The 20,059-nt window shown below is 36.1% G+C and overlaps 1 protein-coding gene across 1 annotated transcript in view; it reads right to left on the bottom strand.

Annotated features, from left to right (window-relative positions):
- The window catches only part of LOC118746556, a 194,724-nt gene extending 174,677 nt beyond the window's left edge, over positions 1-20,047 (bottom strand). The window contains exon 1 of the mRNA XM_036480400.1: positions 19,579-20,047. The gene's annotated coding sequence lies outside the window, so the exon portion shown is untranslated. The remainder of the gene's footprint in view (positions 1-19,578) is intronic.
- Positions 20,048-20,059: the final 12 nt, after the last annotated feature.

Genomic DNA, 20,059 nt, shown 5'->3' with positions numbered 1-20,059 from the left:
CTTCCAGTTACGTCGTTGTGTTGGAGGTGAAGCGTATCTTCCGCTGAGGTTTGTAGATCAACACCAAATCGTCTTTTTGGAAATCTCTCGGCTCGATGCGTTACTGGACATAGCTTCCGGCTTATCTCCGGGAGTGCACCATCTCAGATGGCCGTGCCCCTGCCGGCCAGTGGTGGTGACCAAACCATGTCTCTTCTCATGGGCACCCTTTTCGCCGGGTTTACGCCGCTTCCTCTGGCTATGACTACCGGGCCTCGATCCTTGAGCTTAGCACATCTTGCTAATTCCGGATCCCCACGCTGAAACTTGCCTAGTGTTTCCGCATCTCGCTCTTCCGCCGACGTCAACTTCATTGACCGGATATACATAATTCCACCCATGGCCTAAGTCTTTAATGCTTGCCTTTGTAAAATTAGGGTTAGTGTAGAGCCAGTGCTGGTAAAAGTTAATACTTTCTTTGATAAGTGATAACACATAGTTGCATAATTTTTAAGCCACACTTTTACCAAAAACCGTTGATAACCCCCTGAAAATAATATGAACGTTTTTGAAGCTAATTTGTGAAAAAAATGTTCAAGGCTCTATTCACCTTGGACAAAAAATTTCGAAATAGCAATGCGTAGATTCTCTCAAAGATTTGGCCTTTTGCGAAGGCTTTTCATCAATAGTCTTTGCGAATCGGCGCGAGTGTCTTTGTGACTTTCACTATTTATCACCATTAAAATGGGCTATTTATACGGTGACCATATTAAGCAACGTAAAATAAAAGACATTTTTTTCAAAATGATTTGGGAATACGTACATACAACTTGTATGATAGAAGTGCCTTACCCATATCATAATTTAAATCAAATATTTACCAGCTAATTAACCGATTCCGGAAAATTAAGCTAAATCCTTTTCAAGAACTTCGGCATCTTTTACTGCCAAAATGCATTTACCATAATTCATACTGCACGCCGAAGCCAGCACACAGTGGTGTAAAATCGGAAATTAATGTTCCTAATTCACCGTAGTTTTCAATTTTCAACCAATTTTTACTAAAAACCAAAAAAAATTTATTTTGGTGAACATTTTTTTTATAACATTTCAAACATTTTTTTTTTTGTATTTTTCCGTTTTGGAGAACCATACAATTGTTTTCAACCAGTATTTGTTATGTAACATTTATTAACTGGAACAGGAGAATACATTGTCTTCAAAATCGCCACTTTTTCTGCATTTTGCACAATAAAATATTGTATAATCAAATAAAAATTCGCAAATCAGGCTCAACTGATCTCTTGCAAATATTATTAGATTTCATAAAAAAAGATCAAATTAAGTGCAAAAATGAAGGCTGCTCTGAAACTAAATGCCAGTTTTGAACCACTGTGTAGCAGGGAGTTTATTTGTTCTCTTTCAGTGGAACTGGAAACTCAGCGTGCAACACTTTCCCTGTGCTTTATAGATTGTGCAAAGATTACCTATTAAAAAAAATACTAAGTGGGTTGCGAAACGAGCTGGCGAAGGTTTTCATTATATTTTATAAGGTATATTTTTATTTTTCATATTCTGTGTTTAAAAATTTACCTCTGAAAAATTCAGAGCCGATTTAAAGGACAGTTTAAGAAATAAAGGGCAAAAGGCATTCTTTATTTTGAAAAAAAAAAAGGACAGGGGGTTAAAATAAAGAACTGTCCTTTAAAATAAAGAACGGACTGTCTATTTATCACGAACAATGCAAGCAAATTTTGACAGCTACTTTTGTTGCATAGCGCCACTTGCGGATACTAAAATTTAGGCTAATCTATTTTTAGCGAAAAGCGGATAAAATGTAAGCTTTCGTATTTTAGCATATTTAAGCTATAACGAAAGTTAGAACCCGGCTGCTGGTCGACTCAGTTGGCTTTTTGATTTCGAAAAGCACTTCATCAGCAAGAAACGCAATGTTTTCAAATCTAACTATTTCAGCATCCTTTCGAAATTGTTTTCCATAATTTTCGTCTTTGCGTGATAAATAACTGCAAAAAAGAAGCTTTTTTTTCAAAGAGTTTCATGGAACTCTCGGAAATATCAACAGCACCAACTTTTTGCAACATGGTTGACAACCGAAAATGGCTTTTCTTTTTTCGAACATCCAATCAGCCAAACTTCAAACAACTCGCCCTTTTGTAATAGCATAGTAACCCAGAAAAAAAGAGTTTTTATTGAAAACGGCTAAAAACGGCGGTTTAAGTAAAAATAAAATCAACTCATTACATTTGAATTTATGTAATTCCTTTTCCTAAATATAAATCAGAATTTGTGTTTGAGGTTATGCAACGAAGTCGAACACCTACAATCGCCCGCGCCGTCCATCCTGGGACCGCGTCAGCATTCCTTAACATAAATATACTATTTTTATAGGTCCTGCCCTTGTCTCTCTTATGAATGGCCTTCAAATGAGTTGCCAAAAACGATGTAGGCCACATGTTCTCTTTTCCGCCGTAGAAATTAAAAAAGGAAATTCCACACCCAGCTACGCTTACGAAAACGCATTTTGAATAGAAACAATATTTTTGTCTTGAAGTGAGAAAAAAGTTTTATCAAACAACTTTTACTATTCGAATAACAACAGTTAGTCGATTGCACGAATTGGCGGAGATGATGAGACGATCGAATACTTGCTATTTGATTTTTAGTCAATGCAAAAGTTGCTACTCGACTATTCGAATAATCGACCGTTAAAAAGAGCTCTAGTATGAATATACCTATATAAATATGTATGTATGTACGAAAGTGTCAGTGTAATCAAATATTTAGTAACGGCACTTTATGTACATACGTACGTATGTATTTAGTAAATAGATAAATACCATCACCGATGAAAATGATTCACGTGTCAATGGGCCAATAATTGCCAGCACAAATATTTATAAAAAAAAAATCAAAAATAGAGAACTGGAAAAGTACCCGTGAATATGTACGTCTAGGCGCATGGTATATCTACTGAGTGTAACTTCAATTTTGCACGCTTTGATAATAGGGGTATTCACTATCCGGTGCATACTGTCTAACATGATGCATAAATAGCATTATTGGCTAATATTTGTTTGAACACATGAAACAACAACAATCATGCTTTTTATGCTATCTATGCACCAAGCTACACGGTATGCACCGGATCCCTAATGTGTTGTTCGCTGCACATTTTTATACCTGACCAAGCAGGGTGAGAAATTCACACTGTGAATTTGGTTTCAGGAAGAGACATTTACAAGTAAACATATGCATACATACATATTCATATAGAAGATGTCCAAAAAGTACCACAAAAAACTTAAGAATAAGATAAATACAATTTTATGTTATAAAAAGGCCACATTTTTTTTAAAGTTGTTATTTTTTCAAAAATTAAAAAAATACCTAAATATTTTTAATTAAGTGAAAGAAATATCAAAACTTCAAGAATGATGAAATTTTAATAGGCGAAATTTTCCCTCCAATCTACCTTTTCCTTAATTTTGTCGTGGTACTTATTGGACACCCTGTATATTTATGTATGTAGTAGAAATGAAAAAAAAAATCGATTTTTGAAACGATTCGAATCGAAATAAAAATAATCGATGCAAGGAAGAAATTGTTAAAAAATAAATCGATTCCCCAAGATCGATTCACATATTTTACTTAATTTTTATAAAGAAATAAAACACAGCGATCTTACCAACACTGAAATGACAAACATTTATTTTAATTAACTGCTAAAACTTACTCTGTACGGCTTTAATGTCTACACATATCCAAAAGCTATCATGTATGTAGTTAACCATAAGTAAATATTTAATAAAAATGTAAGATCAGGTTTTTGTTTATTAAGCCAACGATATGAGAATTCACCAAAAAAATTCTTAACCCTACTTAAGGAAACGGTAAATTGTTTTTGAAATTTTTTTCTTTTTTTTTAGCGGTATTTTTAAAATTGTATTATACAAACACTAGCCCAATAAAGCTTATGTTAACATATTTTTTTGCAATACGGACAATTTTTTATTTTTTTATTTTTTATTTTTGCTAACTCTAAATCTCACTCCTCAATTAACTTTTAGAAAAACATTTAAGAATGCAGTTTTGTAGGCTACTGAATTTTAGTTTAATAGAGTTCAATTTTGATTTCTGGCAATTTTTTCCACTGAGGATGTCGCGCTTTTCCTCCGCAGCTCGAAATTGTTTTTTAGATGGAAGAAAATGTGCACGAGCTGACGCTCGCCAAAATCGCCAAAATCAATGCCTAGTCCTGACGTATTTCAACTTGCACCCGAAATTCAATGGGCCACAGAACTGCATACTCAATTTTCTTTAAAGAAGGTAATTAGGGTGTGCAAAATTTTAACGAAAATATCCACAAAGTTTGAAACTCGAATTTTTCGGAGTTTTACTCATAATTTTACATAGAGTTTCCTTGATGAGACCTGAAGTCGGAGAAGAAAGAGAAGTAGGTTATTGAATTCTGTTCTCAAGTTCGCAAGGTGGCAGTTGCCAAGCCTGCATTTTTTGTACTAGCCTCAAATTCAACTTTATTCAAAATTTTATAGATTTTCTAGTGCAAACCGCAGATCCATATGCATCAATTGGTGCAAAATCGAATGTCGATTCTCAATTTTTTTGGATCGACTCACGGATCGTATCGGAACTAAAAAATTGACAAAAAATCTAAATTGCTCGATTAATCGATTTAAAAACGGCATCTCTAGTATGTACAAATTATTTTATTATTATGTACATAATAATTAATGTATGTACATATGTAGTTTGTTTTTGACTTTCAAATTTGTTCATTTGTTTTATTTCCGGCTTACTTTTTATTTGCATATGTAGGTATTTTTGAAGTACGTAAACAAAACTCATTTTCTAATCAGCGTTTGCTACTGAAACTCAAGAATATAGCAATCAGTTAATTTTCTAAATTATTGTTCAGCCTGTGAAGTGTGTACTTACGCGAGCGGTAAGGGCCTTGAAGAATTTTTAAACAATTTGGAGCGTATTTAGTACGAGTAGGTACATCATACTCACGTGCATAATTTTGTAAGTTTTTACTTTTACAATGTGTGGAAATGTATATCACAGTGGTCTTGAAACAATGATAGGTATGACTAAAACTGCTTGCATACCTGTTTTGGAAGGCACCCATACACCAATATGCAGTTGGAATTAAAATCATATCTGCTCCTATGCCTAAAATATTGTCAAATGAAAATTTGGAAAAAATTTAACTGCAATTGTTAGTATTTCTTGTTCAACAGAGTATTCTAAAGTTATCGTTTTGTATATTAGTGTAAAAGAAAAACAGATAGTATTTTTCTCGATGATAATATTTCTGGTGTAAGCTATTTGATTGCACATCATGTCTTCTATAAGTCATCCGCAACATAAGTGTAATCACGAAGAGAACAGATTTAAAGTGTGCGCGCCTTGTTGGAGAAAGATTAAATTCGGATCGTCAAAACCTTCAGAATTTAATATAACCGGAAAATTGGTGTGTCTTATTAAAAAATACGTTAGTGAAAATTTTAGATTGACCAATTCGAGGTTCCCATTAGGCATTTGTGGTACATGTCGTAGGGTTCTCTGTGACCGAGATATGGATATACCAAATGCAACGCGGCCTCTTCCAAACATGCCTAACTATGAAGATTCGACAAAAGAAACAAGAACAAGTTCATGCTCTTGTTATATCTGGCTCACTGCTCGGGCAACCAGCCATCCAAAAGTTATACAAGGGAGAGCACATACCTTAAATGTATTGAGTGAAAAAAACTCCACCAATGGGTTGACTGCTTTGTCAGTTGGGTCAGAATTAAAAAATCATGTAAGTAAACTCGCTAAAGCCTTCCGAAGCACAGAAATGTCGGAAACATTAAAAATTCACGTGCTTTTAAATCATTTGGAACATAGTCTGCATTTTTTTGGCAACGACGGCTTCGGAATGTGGTCGGAGCAAGCTGGAGAATCCATTCATGGCGTATTTTTAAGATTTTGGCTCAATTATAAAGTTAATTCGATTGACGACCCTAAATATATAATCAATTTAAAAAAAAACTGTCGTTGAATTTTCATCAAAACACATATGAATTTATATAAAATAATATTTTATATTGACTTTGTAAATTTATAAAATTTATGCAATGAGAATTATTAAAATATGCAATTATGTAATATTATCTCTTGAATAACTAAGTTAAAATATTTTATGCTTATAACGTAAGAAAGTGTTATAATTATATTACCATAGACCTTCGCGATTATCTAACTTGATTTGGAAAGTTCTAGATCAACATTTTATAATATTTTAAGCATAGGAGCAGATGGAATTTTATTTTCAACGAAATTTTGATCTATGATTATGTACAAGGACAGTTATGTAAGCCGTTTTGGTTGGCATTTTAGTCATAGCTATGGTTGCTTCAAGACCACTGTGATATATCAGCGAGCAAATTCTTGAGCCTATTGATTTTAAAGAAAACAGAAAATTTGAATTGTTTATACCATATATGTACGTATGCACTTATGTATGTATGTAAATAGAGTATAAAAAATGATACTACAAACAGATTCGTTATTCTTGTTTTTAAAGTGGCACCTGAATCAGTTAGAATCCATCGAACGTTTTCTCCAAGCTCAACTAACGGCAGGCCCAACAAACGTGCGGTTTAGATGGGGTCGGACCAGAAGGAGACAGGTGTTATCTGAATGGGGGGAAACCTACACATGCAGGCCCTATATGCATATGTTTGGTGTATCGGAGTCTATTCTACATAAATATCAGTACAGTCGAGAGCAGGTTAGGTGCGGCTCTCTCGGCAACTGAAATACTCATTCTGGTATTGGTGGTGATTAGGGCTGCCAACTATCCTTAGCTATCGGGTTCCAAATTGAGGATAAACAAGTAAGAACAGTGCTGTATTACTGCCATTTAAATTATTTGTTTGGCGCTAAACAAAATGTTTATATACACAACATACATAGATAGAGGAGTTACATATGCATGTACATACATACCGCACACCGTCTTCAAAAAATTCATAACTCAAAATATGGCATTTTTCAGATTATGCGCTAAAAATGTACGCAGAGCTTTTATTCACCTTTCAGCAAATGTTGGAGAAAATTTGTGATATAATTTGTTAAAAATGTTGCATTGAGGCTAAAGATTATAGTGACCTGATCACTGTCATTTTCACTGTAAGTATTCTGTTGATAGTGAGTGAAAATAATAGTAGTAGTAGTAAAAGACACTCATTTACCGAATTTCAGTGGATATCACGAAAACTGAGAGACTACAAACGGACGGATAGGTACTTACAAACACCGACATTTCATGCTCATGAAAGGTATGAAAAGTTGCAAAATGTGCCAAGTGGAAAAATAAACGAGTGCCAAAGAAAGTGTCATTCTTTTTAATCCTTTTAATCCCATTTAGCAATAAAACTAAGAAATGCATTTCTAAAACAGAAGTGCTTTGCTAAAATAAGGTAAACCAGTTGTACAAGCTTTAGAGCCTAAAAAAAATTTAATTGAGAAAAAATAATAGAAGCAAAGGATTTCATAATATTAGATATTAGGTATTACTAATTTCCAAAAGTGCCATTGAAATATTAAGTGCAATTTAAAACAAAATAGGGTCAAAAATTGCATAGTTTGGGCCAAGATAGCAGGCCTGGTAGTGATTGGGTTCCTACTACTAGGTTTACATATAAGTAGATTATCCTCATCTTCGATCTTAACTCCCAAATCTGTAATTAGAATAAGAGATTAGCCATACAAAATTCGTCCCTTGTTAATTTGTAATTATAAAATAATCTCAGATCTAACCGACAAATTTTCGGTCTCCAACCTATTTTTATCAATTATTTTTGCGAAAAAGAGGAGAAATGCCAAATGTAAAAGTAAACAAAAGTGGATGCTAGTAAAGAAAAGAGGTTTATAAAGGTATTTTTAATAAAATATTAAGTTAAAATATATTTAAATTGCGGTGAGCACAGAGAAGAAACATAACTTTTCCTTGAGATGTGAGAATAAAAGCTGTGACAGACGGCAAAACTTATGCACATACATAATCTGGCGTACATACATATGTATGCGCATAATAATTTTACCCTACAGACGCAGTAATGCGGATAAACGAGTCACAAGGTAGCGGGTTTGAGTCCAACGGCCAGTAGAATTTTAATTAATTTCGTTTTCATTATTTTTTTTTTATAAGTTCTATATTTTTTTTACGTTGCTTTCAGTTAGTCGTTGTTGACTTTTTAATAAAATTCAACTCCACAAATTTAAATTAACTAATAGAAAAAAAAAATATAAATATAAATAAAATAAAACAAATGAAAATAAAAGGAAGTAAAATTAAATATATAAATCAAATTAAATCAAAAAATATAAAATAAATAATAAAAAACGAAAACTTTTTTTCGCAGTCGCTCCAACCGGGGATGAAACATGGCAGCTACAGGGCGGCTACCGCGGGCTCGAAACTCGGCTGCTTTGTTTGCATACTTGTACAAAATACAACAGCTGGCCGTTTTTATCAGTGTTGTCATCGAAAATTCCCCGGATCCGAGTTAATTCCCCGAAAATTCGTGCATTTATTTTCGCTGCTTATGCGTATTTTAAAGAGGAAAATGCATGAGCCAAAGCAAATAAAGACTGTTTCAACCGTCTAACAAGCACAATAAATTTGACTGCTAATAATCTGAGATTTGACTGTGTAAACGGGGTGATTAAAAAACGAGCTTTGATTGAGATAATATTTATATGTTCACTGATCATACTTTACGATGAGAGTCACTGAGGTCGGTGACGGACTCTCTGAAAATGCTATAATGGCTTGACGGTACGACGTACTACATTCAATTTTGGAAAAAAGGAACAAAATAAAATATTAAGAAAACAAGACGAGTAAGCAAAATAAATATGGGTGTGATTTTAAGATTTTTAGATGGAGAACTTAAAAATATAGTCTCGTTTAATGTCCTTAAAATATGGGTTTTAAACTTTTGACCTCAAAGCAAATCGACATTAACATTTTGCTTCTAAAAAACAAGAAATTTAAAAATTTTTATTTTTATTTCATTTTCTTGACCTAGCGTGAGTACCTGGGTTTTGTTGGTTGGGCGACCATGCAAATGGATTCCCAGACGCAATAACACCAAAGATATGTCTTTAAAACTTTTAAAAAGTTCGCAGCATATTGACTTCAGGCCAAAATTTGCAAAAAATTTAAAACCTTCTAGCTTTGAAGATCACTATCTCCTTTCTGTTCTCGAGATATTTGGTATTGACCCTCCTTTTCCGAAATCAAACATAGTGCGCCGTGGGGTATAGTGGTTGAGTCAAGTGTGTCTGGATCGCGTCCGTGAGTTCGAAAATGTCCCCTTTGACGTGCCTGAGAGGAGGTTCTGACTCAAGCAAGTGTTTTGGAATTTTTTGTTGCGATATCAGCTAAACAGAAACTGTTTGCTGAGCATTAACCCTCTATGGTCTATGCTGATAAGCCAGCTACGGCTGAGCAGTTGTAAGCATTCGGTGCCAAGTATGATAGAATACAAGATTGCGCCGATCAGAGAGGATTTTTGAGAATAACTGTTGTGTTACGTCACACGGCGTGCGGTGCGAAATTGGACCCAAGGAGGGATCTTTATAAGACGCCGTCGCGCTGACCCTATGCCCGAAATTGTGTTCAAATGCTAAATTTCATAAAACTTGTGAGCTTGTCAATCGAAATATTGGCAGTTTCATAAATTTTTCTGTTTTATTTGAAATATAAGTTCTAAACCACGGCTGGCCAGGAGCCTTTCTATTAATTCGTAGTTCCTTTTACAGCTATTTCGTTGTGACTGAATTAGTCGATCGCTTTATAAATTTATTAATGTTCATTCATTTAAATTTAAAAAAAAAAACAAACGAACGGTATTTTGCATACATACATATATATAACAAAAAAATAATCTGCAGCAAAATGTTCTTGTAAATTCTTCTGGCTTTTTTTGGCATAACAACTTTTTATGGGCGTAAACTTTTCACAAAGTTGTCGGTAGTATGACTGATGAATTTGAAAAAATTGTCTCTTTGTTGCCCTTAGGCTTGATATATTTACACTTGAATGCATTGCATAATGTATGTATATGCATCTAGCTAGACATACATACATACATATGTATGTACCTATATACTATATATGTATGAACATTTGTATACATATGTTTGAACCGTGTTAACCACCACTAGGTCAATAGCCTATTTGCCACTCGTTTAAGCACAATCAAGACTGTTTATTTACATAATAAGTATGCCTACAGTAGATACTTTTTTTAACATAAATGTTTATTTATAGCTCATTTTTTAATTTTTTTTTAATTCGGAGGATGGTTCCGTGCGCAGAAGTGGAAAACTTTTGACTGCCATTCACCTGGGAGTGGCCAGAAGCGATTCTTGTGCGTACGGTTCAAATCGCAGCTCACAACGTCCGGATATTTATATCCACGTATCCTCTGGGTAGCAACCAAACACCCGTTTGGGAGCGAGCTAAAGTGAGAAGGCGTAAAACTTCGCGTGCGCTGGGTTTGGGTCCCGCCACGTTAAAACCCCGCCCAATGAAAAATTCCAACAAGCCTCGGATGAGACCCCCTTTTTCTGATGACGACCACGGCAAACGTATAAAGGACTATGATTTAAGGGTATGCACCTGGAATATCCGGACCCTTAATGGGGAAGGTGCCTCTGCCCGGCTGGTTGATGTCCTCGGGAAGACAAAGGCTGACATCACCGCCATCCAAGAAATGCGATGGACGGGGCAAGGTAAAGTAAGCATGAAGCCTTGCGACGTCTACTACAGTTGCCACGTAAAGGAGCGCAAATTCGGTGTTGGATTCGTGGTAGGAGAGAGACTCCGTCGCCGAGTACTGGCGTTCACCCCGGTGGACGAACGTCTAGCCACAATCCGCATCAAAGCTAGATTCTTCAACATCTCGCTCATCTGCGCCCATGCCCCGACGGAAGAGAAGGATGAGGCGTCCAAGGATCTCTTCTATGAGCGCTTGGAACGTACATATGAGCGCTGCCCCCGACACGATGTCAAAATCGTGCTTGGCGATTTTAATGCCAAGGTGGGCAAGGAAGGGATCTTTGGCGCCACTGTCGGAAAATTCAGCCTCCACGACGAAACGTCCGATAACGGACTGAGGCTGATCGACTTCGCCGGGGCCCGAAATATGGTAATATGTAGTACTAGGTTCCAGCATAAGAACATCCACCAAGCTACATGGCTGTCTCCAGATCGAAAAACGAGAAACCAAATCGATCATGTTGTGATAGACGGAAGGCATGCTTCAAGCGTTTTGGACGTACGTACACTCCGAGGGCCAAACATCGACTCGGACCACTATCTTGTTGTAGCCAAGATACGCACCCGCCTCTGTGCAGCAAAAAATGTGCGCCCAACAATGCAAGGAAAGCTTAACGTCGAAAAGCTGCAATCACAACAGACGGCCAATTTATTCGCCACGCGACTCACACACCTGCTCTCTGAGAGCACTCTTCAACAATCCGACGTACGCGAGCAGTGGAACCACATTTCCCGATCATTAAGTACCGCCGCCGAAGAAGTAGTTGGATTTCAGCGAGCCCGAAAGAACAACTGGTACGATGAGGAATGTCAAGAAGCCGCAGAGAAAAAAGATGCCGCCTACAGGGCCACGCTGCGATCGGGCGCAACGCGAGCCATGTGGGACCGTTATAGGGAACTGAAGAAGGAAGCGAGACGTATTTGCCGCAATAAGAAGAGAGAGGCCGAAATACGTGAGTGCGAAGAGCTTGAGAGGCTGGCCGACAGGAAGAACGCCCGAAAATTCTACCAGAGGGTTAGGCGACTTACGGAAGGTTTCAAGACCGGGGCGAACTCCTGTAAGAACAACAATGGCGACCTAGTGACCGATGTCCAGAATATACTTAAATTGTGGAGGGAACACTTTTATAACCTACTGAATGGTAGCAGCGCTGAATGTAGTGAGGAAGACGAACCCGAGTCCCCAGTCGATGATGATGGAGTAGCTGTCCCACCGCCTGACTATGACGAGGTACGAATAGCGATTACGCGGCTGAAAAACAACAAAGCTGCTGGAGCTGACGGCCTGCCAGCCGAGCTATTCAAGTACGGCGGCGAGGAGCTGATGAGGTGCATGCATCAGCTCGTATGCAGAATATGGTCAGATGAACGCATGCCCGACGACTGGAATTTAAGTGTGCTCTGCCCAATCCACAAGAAAGGCGACCCCGCCATACGCGCCAACTACCGCGGAATTAGCCTTCTAAGCATAGGTTACAAGGTCTTATCGAGCGTATTGTGCGAAAGACTGAAGCCCACCGTCAACGAGCTGATTGGACCTTATCAGTGTGGCTTTAGGCCTGGAAAATCCACCATAGATCAGGTATTCACAATACGCCAAATCTTGGAAAAGACCCGCGAGAATAGGATCGACACACACCATCTATTTGTCGATTTCAAAGCCGCTTTCGACAGCACGAAGAGAAGTTGCCTTTATGCCGCGATGTCTGAATTTGGTATCCCCGCGAAACTAATACGGCTGTGTAAAATGACGTTGAGCAATACCACCAGCTCCGTCAGAATAGGGAAGGACCTCTCCGAGCCGTTTGATACCAAACGAGGTTTCAGACAAGGGGACCCCCTTTCGTGTGATTTCTTTAATCTTATGTTGGAGAAGATAATAAGAGCCGCAGAACTGAACCGCTCAGGCACAATACTTTATAAGAGCGTACAATTGCTGGCGTATGCCGACGACATCGATATTATCGGTAAAAACAAGGGCTACGTCTGTTCTGCCTTCTCGGGACTGGATAGAGAAGCAAAGCGAATGGGTCTGGTGGTGAACGAGGACAAAACGAAGTATCTCCTGTCAGCACACAAACAGTCAGAGCATACGCGTCTTGGCACCCACGTCACTGTTGACAGTTACAAGTTTGAAAAAGTAGACGACTTCGTTTATTTGGGAACCAGCATTAACACCAATAATAATGTCAGCCTTGAAATCCAACGGAGAATCACTCTTGCCAACAAGTGCTACTTTGGGCTGAGTAGGCAATTGAGAAGTAAAGTCCTCTCTCGTCGTACAAAGATCACACTCTATAAGTCACTCATCATGCCTGTGCTGGTGTATGGCGCGGAAGCATGGACAATGAAAGCATCTGATGAGGCGGCTCTTGGAGTTTTCGAGAGAAAGATTCTGCGAAAGATTTACGGACCTTTACGCGTTGGTGATGGCGACGATTTAACGATGAGCTGTATGAGCTTTACAACGATATAGACATAGTGCAGCGAATTAAAATTCAGCGGCTCCGCTGGCTTGGCCATGTCGTTCGGATGGACAGAAACGCTCCTGCTCTGAAAATATTCAACGCGGGCCGCGATGCTGGTAACAGAGGAAGAGGAAGGCCTCCTCGGCGTTGGAAAGACCAGGTGGAGAAGGACTTGGCTTCACTTGGCATTTACAATTGGCGTCAGTTAGCACAGAAGAGAAATGACTGGCGTGCTGTTTTGGACTCGGCCAAAATCGCTTAGGCGGTTACAGCGCCAAATAAGAAGAATAAGAAGAAGAAGAATTCGCTCCTCTTAATTTTATGCACACACGTTTTTCGTTGAGGTGGTTAAAAGCCGCATTGAAGGGGGGTTGATAGAGTTTGAAAAAAATGCAATGTGACATGGTTCGATGGGCACGTAACAAATCGCGCGATACACGTACCTTTGTACGTTGAGGGCAGGGCAAGAAAATGTAAAAATAAATAGAAATATGTACATATGTTTTTATGTACTCGTAAATAAGTTAGAATGGGTCGGTTCACATACGAATGAAAAAATAGATTGTAATGAGCTGTCTTTGTTTGGAAGCTTACTCCGAGAGGAGTTTAACGTTACAAACAGTGTCATTTCAGTCACGACATAAAAATTGTCTAAATATTAGTTTCTAGAGATAAAAAAAATATATCAACTACTAAAATTGTAACTTTATGATAACGAAAACTTAGTATGTATATATACTTAGTCAGATAGAAATTGAGATACATAACTGATTGATAGCTATTTAATCAACATGCTCATAAAATTATATACATACATACAATTTCCCTCTGTTCACGACTTTTGACTTTGTTTTCGCGATCTAGCCTAATGTCCATTATATTTAGTATGTATTTATGTGAGTCATATGGATACATAAAAGTTAAAGAAACAGTACTTACCAAGAAACGTAGTTGATATCAAAATACTTTAGCATAATAAATATGCAATGTAACATGTTGTTATGATGTTTTTGTAAATATAATTTTGCTTTTAAATTAAATGTTTCAAGTTAATTGGCATTTAATTTGGACTCTTTTAACCGTTTTTAATATTTTTTCAATCGCGCAATAAGCGTTTTTCCTTGGAATACTAGTTTTTTATGTACTATTAAATCAAATACCGCACACAAGAAAAAAAAAAGTTATTGACCGTGAGGTTTGCTGGCGCATTTCACTTTCATAAAATTTAGTAAATACATGCATACATATGTAAGTATGTATGGTGTACATTTACATATGTATGTATTCGCACTATTCAGCCAATTCATATATACATACATACAACTAATCCCCTTTAGTACTTTCAAACATGGTTGAAAACTGTATTGTAGCGTCACAGCGATCGAAATTCGAACGCAAAAATAATAAATAACAGATATCGGAAACAGTAACCAAAATAAAAACAAACCGCGCTCATAAATAAAAGCCAATGCCGAAACAAAAATAAACAAAATAATAGATGACGAAAGCGACATGGTAACGAAGGAATTCTTGAGTAAAAGAGCAAGTTGTGCAAACAGGATGGGTGATCAATGCGGCGTTCGTTTACGAAGGCATTTCATCATTAGGGTGGCTAATTTTTCATTAAATAAACAAAAGTTTAAAAATTTGCCAATTTGTGAACATTTGGAGCAGAAAACTTAAGAGAGACTACTTATCAAATTAGTGAGTTATAGCAAATTATTTTTAAATTAAATTTGGTTGTAATTTTTTGCTTATTTTGTACGTAAATAACGAAAAATACTTTCAAATTCATTAGAATCCACTTAAACAAGTAATTAACTACTTTTAAACGTGAATTAGCAGAGCGCGATTTTCTTTTGTTTACAATTTGGTTGTCAAACACACTACAGCTAATCGTTTGAAACATTTACCAGAATTTACCAGCAAAAAATCTTCGGACTAAAACTGGTAACTTCTGACAGAGAGATAACCGTATTTACTCTCGTTTTTGTCCTCTCAATAGCCAGAGAACCGAGTACGGGATCGATTTCTAGTAAAATCTGACTGATTCTGACTAGTCGGGACTCTTACGGGATCGCAACTATTATTCTTCATTCCAGGCTCCTACAAAGGCACTCACGAGATGTACTGGCTAACCAGAATGTAGTACCACAGCCACAAGCTATTTCGCTAGCTACATCAGCAATAATACGCCACAACCACAGCCAATCACCCTAGTTTCTACATATGAGCGATTCCACGGTGAGTGTTCAAGATAAATATTTTTTTCTGCGATCACGCTCAATCTTGGAACCTTAGCAGTACTCATAGATGGTTATTTTGGGCAAAAACGAATAAATTGTATCAACGCCAATCGACTATTGTTATTAAAATTTTAACTATATGGAATGTAAAATCTTTAAGGCATAAAATATATTTAGTTTCTATATATTATAAGGGATTAGGCCGAAAAAGTTAAAATGTGTAATATTTGAGTTATTACTTAATCCAAGGATTTTAACTGTTTCATTTTGTGTAGCGTTTTTGAAGTTTGTTATTTTTCGGGAAGTACTCACTTTCTGTAGAAGAATAATTTTTCTTTAGTAAAAGGCTTACACGTTCGGGGGAACGTTGACATGGTCACTTAGCATTAGCAGTCGGATGCGCTAAGATGTTAGCGAAATTGCTTTTAGGTTTGAAAAGCTGACCTCCGTCATCCGTGAAATAATACACCGTTTCATGTAAACCTTTTTTTTTGAAGTAGTTGACTATTAGGGCCAATTCAGGATGAAAATTCAAATGGCACTTAAGTTTAATTTTCGATTGTTATGTAAATGCCATTTAGCTTTCGTTGGGTTTCAGATCAACTTTATTTAATTAATTAATTAATTTATGCCAAACAAATGGCAACACTGTTGCTTATTCCTCGAAAATGTTGTTGCACTTGTTTGTTTGTTTACATTTTCTGCTAAACAACTGATTGCTGTTTGGTACAAATGCAGGGTTCAAATCTCATATTTAAATAGCCATTTTGGTCAATTAAGTGTAAATTAAATATGTGATCTTAAAATGAATTTTTGAAGTTAAACAACAATCTACTTAAATAGCTTAATTTCCTCAATTTCTTTACCTTGGACCTCAATTTCTTGTATTCATGACGGTGGACACTATCATCATTTAAATTTGCAGAAATAAAAGCTTCTGATTTCCCTATTTTACATAGAAACTTCCGCAACTGTTCACGTAATTCATTTCCGAATTCATTGGCATCCAAAATCAAGCAATTTGTAGATGCATCTATTGGTTTGTAAGAAGTAAATTAAATTTCTTGTAAACCTTCATCTTCACCTTCAAGATTTTTCTAATTTAGAATATAAAATGCTAAGTTATTTTCTAAATTTAAACGTTGGCGAAACGCAAGCATTCACGCAATTATAGCCTCAACCCTGTAAAATGCAGAGAGCGTTAATGTATCTCTTTGTAATAAAAAAAAAAATAAAAATAAAACTCGATTTCATCAGAATACGAAAAGAGCTTAGCGCCATACCTGTGAAGTTATATCAGAAATCAAGAAACGCACATATTGGAATAAATAAATATAATATGTCGAAAGGAAATTCACATATGGGTATCAATAGTATATTCACCGTAGTACGAAATACCGATACAGTATCGAAACAAAAATATCGATACCAAGATTATATCAGTAGTATCGCAACATCCCTAACCACTACCATTAGGTCGCGCGGTAGGCCCATATGTCTTTATAGGAAAAACCTGAGCTTTCGTTAAAAATAAAAATAAAAAATATAAAAAATTTTGTCCACTCAAAAAACTCAAATTTATTTTTCACTTAATTTTTTTACATAAATACATATGTATGTATTTATGTCACAAATTTGCATATCATCAATCGGAAGGGCATGAAAAAATCTAACGAAGCAGATACCTATCAGAATTTTTTTGCATTCAGTTATTTAAGAAAAAATGTATTGAAATATGCGGCGTAGCGTTAAACCACGAAACATTTCCCCTTTCCTTTCGGAAAATATTGGACTAAATGGGAAAATATGTTTGCCAAAATCACCAATTATTAGCAACACTGATGCCTAAAGTTTAACCCTCAACCCGTGATTGGGGCATTCAGTGCCCCAAATGATTTTTGAATTTAAATTTAACGTATTTCTCTTATTGGTCGAGTAATGGCATTCTGGACTTTAAGTTTTTTTTTACATTTTAATTAGACAATCTGCGTGATTATACACATATTACCATTTCTGGTATGCTTTGTTGCCAAAATTGCCTTATTGTGCACCGATTTGCAAACAATCAGCAGTTACATTTGAAAATGGTTTGAGTAAATAGTGAAAAGTGTTGAATAATAAACCTCAACGTTGGGCACGAGGAATCAAATAATCGGCAGTTAAATTTGATAGTAGTTTGAGTAAAGAGTGAAAAGTGTTGAATTATATAACGCAACGTTGGGCAATTAAATTTATTTAAATCAGGTAAATATTATAAATAAGAAAACTTGGAGAATCTTTTATTACTCGGAATATAGTATATTTTCTTGGAGTTATTCGTTAAAATTTCGAATTTTGTGCTATGCAAAAAATTTGCGAAAAAGTACTGTGCCGTCATGTGCAGAAATATTTTATAAAAAAGCTGATGCTTTCAAGAGCATTTTATCACTTGAGATTGATACGCAGAGACAAACTATCCGTTGGTCGGTGAAATTTACGTAGGCACACAGCCTGGCCAAGAGCGTATGGAAAATGTTGCTTTTGATTTAGTTCATCGCCTCGCCCAGCAATATCTCAATCAAGGTTATAATATAACAATGGATAAATTTTCACCAGCATTCCATTGGTCAAAGAACTGGTTTTGCGGAACACAACCATAGTTGGTACTATTAGATCAAATAAGCCGGAGTTACCCAAGGAACTTATTTACTCAACCAAAGAGAGGGGAAAACTTTTCATTAGTATTTTGCTTCTAAATTTTACGTATTAAATAACAAAAATGATAACTTCTTTGTGAAAATCTTAAAATTAATGAATTAACAGTAAAACAGTGTAAAAAAAATCAAATATTTAATTCTGCCTAAAAATTTATATGATATAGCGTAATTTTTTGCAAACACGGCGTGAGGGTTAAGCGAGATCGAAAAAAAATGCCTAACTTGATTCATTCACGTGGAATCGCACATTTTTAAGCCAGTTAATCCTGAAGTCAATAATAGCCACTCAGATAAGATATTTTAGTTAGCTACCAAAGTTAGTTGGTTGTTCGGTGTTCAGTGCTACCAAAAAAAACATGGTCTTCAATTCGAATTCCACAGTAACACATGTTTTCGTACATTTCTGTTTACATTATTTGCTTAAACACAGCTACTTAGTAGGTCATTCGCATTAAGCCGAGCAATTGTTGCTTTTCCCATTTCACCACTCACTACTTGCACTCATTGGCAGCAGGGCTGCAAACTTGGCTAAAACTGTGCCATTTTTGGCCCTATTTTACTTCAATTGGCAGCAAATCTTTCAATTTGGCACAAGGCGCCAAAATGGCACTTTTGCAAACACATAAATTACATTTTAATAAATTTTTGTGAAAACCTTTGCGTATACTTCTTTTTGTCAACTAGAATTTTTTAATTTCTAAAGTTTCTTCAACTGGTTTATCTTATATTTGTCATTGCACTTTTGTTTTAAAAATTTGGTTCTTATTTTATTGCTACATAGGAATCATTGATTAAAAAGAATGGCACATTTATTGGCACTTTTTTCTGTTTGGCACGTTTCGGCACTTTTTTATCCTCAATATGACACCTCATAGCTAAGGCTAGTTGGCAACCCTTATTGTCAGTCGACAAATCCAAATGTACTTAACACAAACATTCCTTCACTCATGAAAACCAACACTTTTCACTTAAGGTGTAAACATTTATTACCAATGGCACTTAGTCACTCTTTTAGTCAGTCTATCTAGTCTTGCTTAGTTAGTCACTTTAACACCACACTCACTGCTCGATGGGTATAGCATAACCGCTTCTTTGAAATATCGTATTTCGTAAATATGCCGCCCTGAAGTAAATTCCATTCAACAAAGCCGGCACATTGGCCCGCACAATGACGAGCTTATCGCTTTACTTGAAAAAAAAAAACAACAACAAAGCAGACAAACATACCTACATACATATGTGCAAAGATATGTAGGTATCCAGGTTCGAACATACGTTTGTAGATACATATATACATAAGTATTTACTTAAATATTGCACGAAATCATTTCACAATCAAGCATTCTTTCCATATACACTGCCACAAAATCTACCGAGTACCCATGAAGAATGGAAATGTCCAAATATCGTAGCGATATCGCGCTACTCCATAGTCTGGACTCAATGTGTTCAAATTACGTTTTTGGCGATATAAATGTATGATTTATGTAGGTATATTATATCTTTCGGTTTTACGCTCACTTCTTTCCTCGATTTGTATTTTATTTTTTGCCCGGGTATTCATACATATGTTCGAATTAATGAACTATGTTTAAACGTATATATGTATGTACTTATTTTTGTGTCTGGCAGGCAAATATGTAGCGTCGCGAAACTTGAACTTGTTGCCGCTTACACGTTTCTCACATCAATGATTTACTGTTGATTTTCACAGCACGTTTTAAATGAAAAATAAATACTATTTATTCCCATAGCACACTTACCGTCGCTACACTCAGCGTGACCGAC

The sequence above is a fragment of the Rhagoletis pomonella genome, unplaced genomic scaffold (assembly GCF_013731165.1).
Source record: "Rhagoletis pomonella isolate Grant_MI unplaced genomic scaffold, Rhpom_1.0 Rhpom_scaffold_00010, whole genome shotgun sequence".
Lineage (NCBI taxonomy): Eukaryota > Metazoa > Arthropoda > Insecta > Diptera > Tephritidae > Rhagoletis > Rhagoletis pomonella.
Note: the sequence above shows the minus strand (reverse complement) of the source record. Positions and strands in the feature narration are given on the sequence as shown.